The sequence below is a fragment of the Pecten maximus genome, chromosome 10 (assembly GCF_902652985.1).
Source record: "Pecten maximus chromosome 10, xPecMax1.1, whole genome shotgun sequence".
NCBI classification, from domain to species: domain Eukaryota; kingdom Metazoa; phylum Mollusca; class Bivalvia; order Pectinida; family Pectinidae; genus Pecten; species Pecten maximus.
In genome coordinates, this window is record NC_047024.1 from 5545207 (window position 1) to 5552779 (window position 7573).

The following is a 7573-nucleotide window of genomic DNA, read 5'->3' on the forward strand; positions in this document are numbered from 1 at the left end:
TTCGTGTTGTTTCATTTGTGATGGCGTGTTCTTAATTCGTATTTTTCTCTCCGTACATTCGTATATTTTTCTCCGTAAATTCGTATATTTCTCTCATTGAATTCGTATTTCTCTCTCCGTAAATTCGTATATTTATTTCTCTCCGTAAATTCGTTTATTTCCCTCCATAATTTCGTATATTCATTTCTCTCCGTAAATTCGTATTTCTCTCTCCGTAATATTGTATATTTATTTCTCTCCGTAAATTCGTTTATTTCCCCCCGTAAATTCGTATATTTATTTCCCTCCGTAAATTCGTATATTTATTTCCCTCCGTAAATTCGTATATTTATTTCTCTCCGTAAATTCGTATATTTATTTCCCCCCGTAAACTCGTATATTTATTTCTCTCCGTAAATTCGTATATTTATTTCCCTCCGTAAATTCGTATATTTATTTCTCTCCGTAAATTCGTATATTCCGTGCTGTAACGGCTTTAAATTATACCAAGCATCATGGTGCATACATCAAATGTTTTGAGTATCAAGAATATTTCTTTAACATAAAGATCTAAAAACATCAATGCATGTATCACTCCACTCTGCTATCTCCATGGTTACGCCGTTACAACGGTAGAAGGGGTTGGCAGCCAACAGAAAGGCTTACATCCAATACAGGTAATGTCAAATGTAGTAAACTGGATATAGTATTGATGATTTTTTTATTATTGATGTCTTCTTTCCTTTTTGTAAGCCAGATTTTGGTAGTTTTTCTTTCGTTCCTGAATTGCTAAAATATTCACACTGCTCTCGGTCACATTCGCAAACCCTAGATAAGGTGACTTAAGCTTTATAATGACCGTCACGTAGTTATCATGACCATAGTTTATCAAGTACAGTCACGTAGTTATCATGGGCATATATACTGAAACGAAAAAGAAACGCAACTTCAAATTGTAGGTTTAATAAAATAATACTTGTGAGCATTATGTTTAAATTTCATATGTAATAGTTAATATTGAATATTGATGTAACATCCTTTAAATGTTTAGAGATTTTTAAGAACAGGTCACTTTGCTAGAAGGTCATGATTGGTAGTACCCTACGTGAATCCAAGTTGAAATGGCAGCAGTTTTGAAACCGTGCCCTAATATCGTGTGTGTCCTCCTCGAACAGTTATCACATCTCTAATTCTTTGTTGCATTGAGTTCATCAGGGCATTGACTTTCCGTATTGGAATGTTATTCCATTCTTGGACGAGTGCATTTGCTAACTGAGGGAGGGTATTTGGGGGGTTACGGCGATTTCGAATTCTTCTGTCTAATTCATCCCACAAATGCTCGATTGGGGACAGGTCGGGGCTATATGGAGGCCAATCTATAGGAACAATGTTCTGTGTCGCAAGAAAGTCTCTACAGACTCTTGCAACGTGTGGTCTCGCGTTATCTTGCTGAAAGGTTAGATGATGCTGCCTAACAAACGGCACAACATGGGGCCTAAGGATCTCATCCCGATAGCGTACGGCCGTTAAATTCCCATTGACTATCACCAAAGGCGTCTTCAAACCATGGGAGATTCCCGCCCAAACCATAACTGATCCACCCCCAAATCGGTCGTGTTCCAAAACACAGGCGTCAGCAAAACGTTCGCCTCGACGCCGGTACACACGTTGACGGCCATCTGCTCGAAATAACGTGAATCGAGATTCATCGGTGAAGAGCATAGACCTCCAACGTCTCATAGGAAAACGTCTGGGCATATGTGCCGTTGCCCATTGCATACGACGTGCTCGACGTTGCGGTGTTAGTGGTAAACCAACGTACTGTCGCCTTGCACGCAAATTAGCCTCACGCAGTCTGTTGATCACTGTTTGGGGATGAATTCGACGGTTATGATTACCAATCGTATTCCTTGCCGTTTCAGCGGCCGTTAATCTCCTGTTACGCAGGTGTGCCAACCTAAGAACCCGGTCTTGACGTCGCGACGTTACGCGTGGACGTCCTGATCTCGGCTGGTCATCGACTCTTCCTGTTGCGTTAAGACGTGAAACTAATCGACTAATAGTCGATTTGTGAACTCTGAATTGTCGAGCGACGTGAAGTTGCGTGTTCCCTGCCAGAAGCATCGCTATAGCACGTCCTCTATCAACCTTTGATAACCGTGGCATAATTGTAAACGGAATTATTGTTTGCAAAAGTATTGGCGATGATGTGGCTCAATGTTAGTGATGAATTGATACTGGTTTGAATGAAAAAAGAACGCATATGTTTGTACAGGCACGGTTTTTGATGTTTTTACCGCGCCGGAAGTGCATAGGTCTCTAGTCACACTTGGGTGATTTTGAAGATTGGTATGGGTGTTAGGCAGGGTGCATGTTTATTTCCGCGATTTTTATACAGATATGTATATTTAATACAAAATTAATCACAATTTTCCATGTTGCGTTTCTTTTTCGTTTCAGTATATTTACCAATGACAGTCACGTAGTTACCATGTTCATAGTTTTACCAATGACAGTCACGTAGTTACCATGGTCATAGTTTTACCAATGACAGGCACGTAGTTATCGTGACCATAGTTTTACCAATGACAGTCACGTAGTTACCGTGATTACAGTTTTACCAATGACCAATCAAATGTCTCATCATTAACTTATATGTAACAAACTTTCCCTTCTAGTATTGAAGCCTGTTTTGCAGCATGCATCATTCTGAATCAAATGACAGGCCTGTTATTAAGTTGCTATGTTATCTAGCATTTTGAAACTTGATTTATGGGCGTGAAGTTAGCTCAACATACGACATACGACAATCGACATTCAAAAGTATCATATTGTGTGTTTTCATTAGCCAACGCGGGGACATTTGATTGTTCAGCAACCCGAAATACGACATACGACATTCGGATTTTGAATGTTGTGCAGCTTTGAATGTCATATGTAGTATGTTGCGCTACACAATATTGAAAATCTGAATGTTGAATGTCGTATGTCGAGCTGCACAACATTTAAAATCTGAAAGTCGTTTGTCGTATGTCGAGCCGCTGAGCATTCGAAATTCGAATGTCGTATGTCATGCAACACAAAATTTAAAATCTGAATGTTGAATGTCGTATGTCGAGCTGCACAACATTCAAAATCTAAACCTCGTACTTCGAGTCGCTGAACATTCAAAAGTTCTCTTGTTGGCCAATGAAAACACACAAGATGAAATTTTGGAATGGTGAATATCGTATGTTGAGCTTACTTCACACAGCTGATTTATGTCAGTATGTTGGTCCCATATGAACATTTTCTTTAATGCAGAGATAAATCTATACCAAATTAAGATGAAAGCTCTGTTAACAATTATTATCAGTTTGTAACAGTTTGTGAATTTTCAAATTTTCTCTCTAGGAGAATTTGGTGGCATGTCATGGTGTACAGTGTGGATATTGCTCCCCGGGTATGATAATGTCTGTGTTCACACTCACACAGACAGAAAGCGAACCGTCACAGACACGTTTGGAGCAGGCACTGGAAGGTATTACCCTACTTATTGTATATATTCTATTATATTGTATGTCATTCATTTTATTAATTGTATTATATTGTATGTCATTTATTGTATTAATTGTATGTCATTCATTGCATTATGTTGTGCTTATTACTACAAGGAGTATTTCATAGTCTCAGGCTTTGAGAATAAGGCGTATCGTCTTCGACAACGATGGCTTCAGACGTTGTTGCATAGAGCAAAGATCCAATCTTCTCAGTAGGGAATATGAAGCAGCCCTGATTGATTGTGAGGTCGATCGGGGGAAAGAATGCCAGACCAAAAAACTGGAAGAATGCCCTGTGTAGTAACCTAATATACAAATAAACATATATATATATGTATTTTCGTTAAAGGTAATCTTTGTAGATGCACTGGATACAGACCAATCATAGAAGCATTCAAACCGCTTTGTAAGGTACGAACTAGTTTAGCTAAATACGTTAGATATGAAGATTCCACACAGTAATTTCTATTCAGAAATTAGAAGCAAAGCAAGCATTCCATTATGTTTTTATAGCATCAAATACGCTCTGTGGTATTATTGAACGAGATCAAAAACATTTTTCAAATATAATTATATGTTGTGGATTGGAGCAACTATATGTCATCAGGAGAACGATATATCACCTAAAATACGGTTTTATCAAGAATATAGAGTTGCTTCAAATAAAGTTAAAGCAGGGAGTTATGCCAGATCAGATTGTATCATTATAGACTATTTTCCAATTAAAAATCTAGAGATGCGGGCATCGCAAAGACATGGTGTCCGTAACTATTCTTTTCAGTTATTATAGCATTGATATACAAGCCTCTTTATGGTGAAAATCATAGTTTGTATGTATCAATATAATAGGTCCGTGGGAAGGAATGTGGTGACATTGAAGATATTTCTCTATTTCGGGTAAGTATTTGTGGAAAATGTTTACATAAAGCTTAATGTTGATTCCTATCATAAACATACTAACCCGATATCATTTCCAAATATTCCAGCCTTTTTCTCTTTCATATTAAAAAAATGTTTTAATTATGATGGGTTTTTTGAAAATTATTTTAATTGATTATTTGATTTATTGTTTTTTTTTTTTTTAATTTTCCTAAACAAAATATAAATTGCATGAATGAGGATGTCTTACCTTCGTAACGAATGTGGCTTGATAAATGCAAAATAGTTGCCGATACTTGGTATGATATTAACTACTAATGCAAGGCAAAGAACAAATCTATACTAATACCGAAAACGGGGCGTGCCAGCATCCTGAAGGAGCTAACTAAGAGGACAATTTAACGTGTAGAATGAGGTTTTATTGCATTTTTGCCAGTGAAATATAGAAATTTATCAAACTAATAAACTTATATTTTCACTGCAGCAATGAGCAGTGAGAATATAAGATTTTGCAGTGAAAATATAAGATTTTGCAGTAAAATAAAAGTTTTGCAGTGAAAATATAAGTTTTCCGTTTTTGACCAATCAGAGCGGACCTTTGTATTCACCTCGTTGAAACTTGCCAATTTTTCTAATCGAAGCGGAGATACAGTGTAGATAAATTGGTTATTTTGCTGTATTTCTAAAATTTTCAGACTAGTTTTTGACAAAATACTCACTTGACGTTAGCTATTCATGCACAGATTCTCCTATAACTGCAGAAAATGCTTAAATTGCGTTGATCAGGCCTTTCAAAATGGTGCCGTCAAGTTGACGAGGAGTAACGTCACAAAGAGATAACGTCATTACTGATTCCCGCACTGTTTGACACTATTAAATTTCGATGTTTTTAATTAAGTTTTTAAGTTTATGAAATGCAATAAAAAGAAAATTGAATGGTTTCCCGTTGAATATAACACTCGTATGACAGAATATTTTGATATGTTTCACTCGTGCTTCGCATCGTGAAAATATCGATATTCTGTCATACTCGTGAAATATATGTGATATTAAACGGGAAACCATTCAATATCCTCTATATATACGGATGAGAAAATAATTTACATGTCGAATAAAAAATAGTGGGCAGCATTTGTAAATGTGGTACCGTGGTAACATCATTTGGAAATAAAATGCCATAGCATTTATAATCGCATATCCCAGAGGTTCTGAAGTATAAATTGAACATTCGGATAACCATGTTATTCTGTATGCATACGGCAAATCAAACGGCATTGTCTATTTAATATTTTTTATTGCAGAGTTGTGAAGTGAAAAGTGGTCAGGATCCATCTAGCGACTATGCCTCTTCCCCTGATTTACAGGTAATTTGACTTGATCTCTCCTGTAATTCCTAGACATAAATAAATTTTCGTGATTCGCTTGTGTCGCAAAAGATAATGAACATCATATTTCGTCCGGGGAAGTATGCTACTACACGTAAACATAGGTTAATCCTGAAACATATTCACATATTTGAGGATCTTTTAACCCAACTGTCGTTTGCATAGGTAGACAAGTATAAGTTACCGTCTGTGTTTATGAACAGTTGCTAGGTTCCAACACCGTACGTTTTGTATCCGGGAATATGGTGTGGATCAGACCAACTACACTACAGGAAGTCCTGCAATTGATGAAAGGATATCCCAGGAGCCAGACTGGTCATGGGAGCGACCGCTATGAGTGGGTATAATGACGTCTGTTTAACATTAAAGACTATCCACAGACACAGAGTGTAAAAACACCCATTCTTGTGTTGTGCATTCTGTGTATTTACTTTTGGCACCTATCATCACTGACCAGCTCTAGAAAATGAAAGAGCTGTATGATGATTTTTTTTTATATTCAATATCTGACATCGACTTTATCTAAATTCATATTTGAAACAATGGTATGACGTAAGAATCGCGTTTGTATTAAAGGGTTATGTCTTATGGACCTTTGAGGCTACTGTGAATGACGTGTGATGTTGATATGAACTGTGTCTATAGGTTACGAAATGAAGAAAGGACACCGAAATGAGGGTACGCTCATCTGCTGTTCTCACGTGAAGGAAATGAATATGTTCCTGTTAAACAACAATACACTGGAGGTCGGTTCGGCAGTCGATCTGGCATCTTTTCATGGGCGTTTAAATGATATCATCACCGCCGATAAAACAGGTAAGTGTCATCGTATTTATTGATAATGGAAACATTTGGTGTAAGTCATTTAAGGAATCATTTACAAAAAAACTCAATTCAGAGTAGGTCAAAATGTTAATGAATATTTCAAGCTTTTCTGCACAATCCCATCCTATGATAAAATCTATCTAACTATTTGTGAATAAGTATTGAAACCCAAATAGTTCTGTACAGAAAATAATATCTGATATGATAATGTATTTGAATATTTCTTTAAAATATATCGCCCATACATCGTCAGCCAATTGGGTTCCGATTAAATAGGGTTTGTTCGGATAAACGATATGGAAATTGTAATAACATGTTAAATACAGGTACAGGAAAAGGGATATGTCATTTCCTGCGCATATAATCGACGACTTTCAAGGATTGAACTTTGATAATGTACAAACGTACCAAAACGTTAATGTTTCAGGCCTCAGTAACACATGTTTCCATGCACTGAAGGAGAGTTTACAAAGGCTGGGCTCAGACCAGATTAAGAACATGTCGGTAAGTGATGTTCACACGGAATGAAGTATTGTTCAGAGGTAAAAATGGATATCCGGAACTTAAGGACACTACTTAGTCTACACGCTTCCATATCTTTACATCAAGATAGACTGACTTTTATTTTATTTTGTTTGTATTACTCTTTTATGTATTCAAAGAAGTATGAGATTTTCTAATTAAAATGTTTACGTTTTGCAAAAGACTGGCATTCACCGGATTTGTGAAAATATTGTACAAAGGCAGTAAGATCCAAATGACCTCCGTTCTAAACAGTGAATCGAGATATTCTGGTCTATGGCAAATTTGGGTCTTTGTCGTGATTTTTATGGGGTTTTTAAAAAAAATATTTTAATGGTAAATCGAAGCCTGTGTGGGAAAAAGCATATTTCTTTGTGCGATTTTTTTTTTTTTTTTTTTTTATTAATTATATTAATTTGATCTCAATTTCGTTAAACTCCAATG

The 7573-nt window shown here is 36.4% G+C and overlaps 1 long non-coding RNA gene across 1 annotated transcript; it reads left to right on the forward strand.

Annotated features, from left to right (window-relative positions):
• The first annotated feature begins 5697 nt into the window (after positions 1 to 5697).
• LOC117335519 lies at positions 5698 to 6581 on the forward strand. The gene is made up of 3 exons (XR_004534425.1): positions 5698 to 5761; positions 5986 to 6119; positions 6428 to 6581. It is a non-coding gene; the product is annotated as an uncharacterized LOC117335519 (long non-coding RNA).
• The last annotated feature ends 992 nt before the right edge of the window (positions 6582 to 7573 follow it).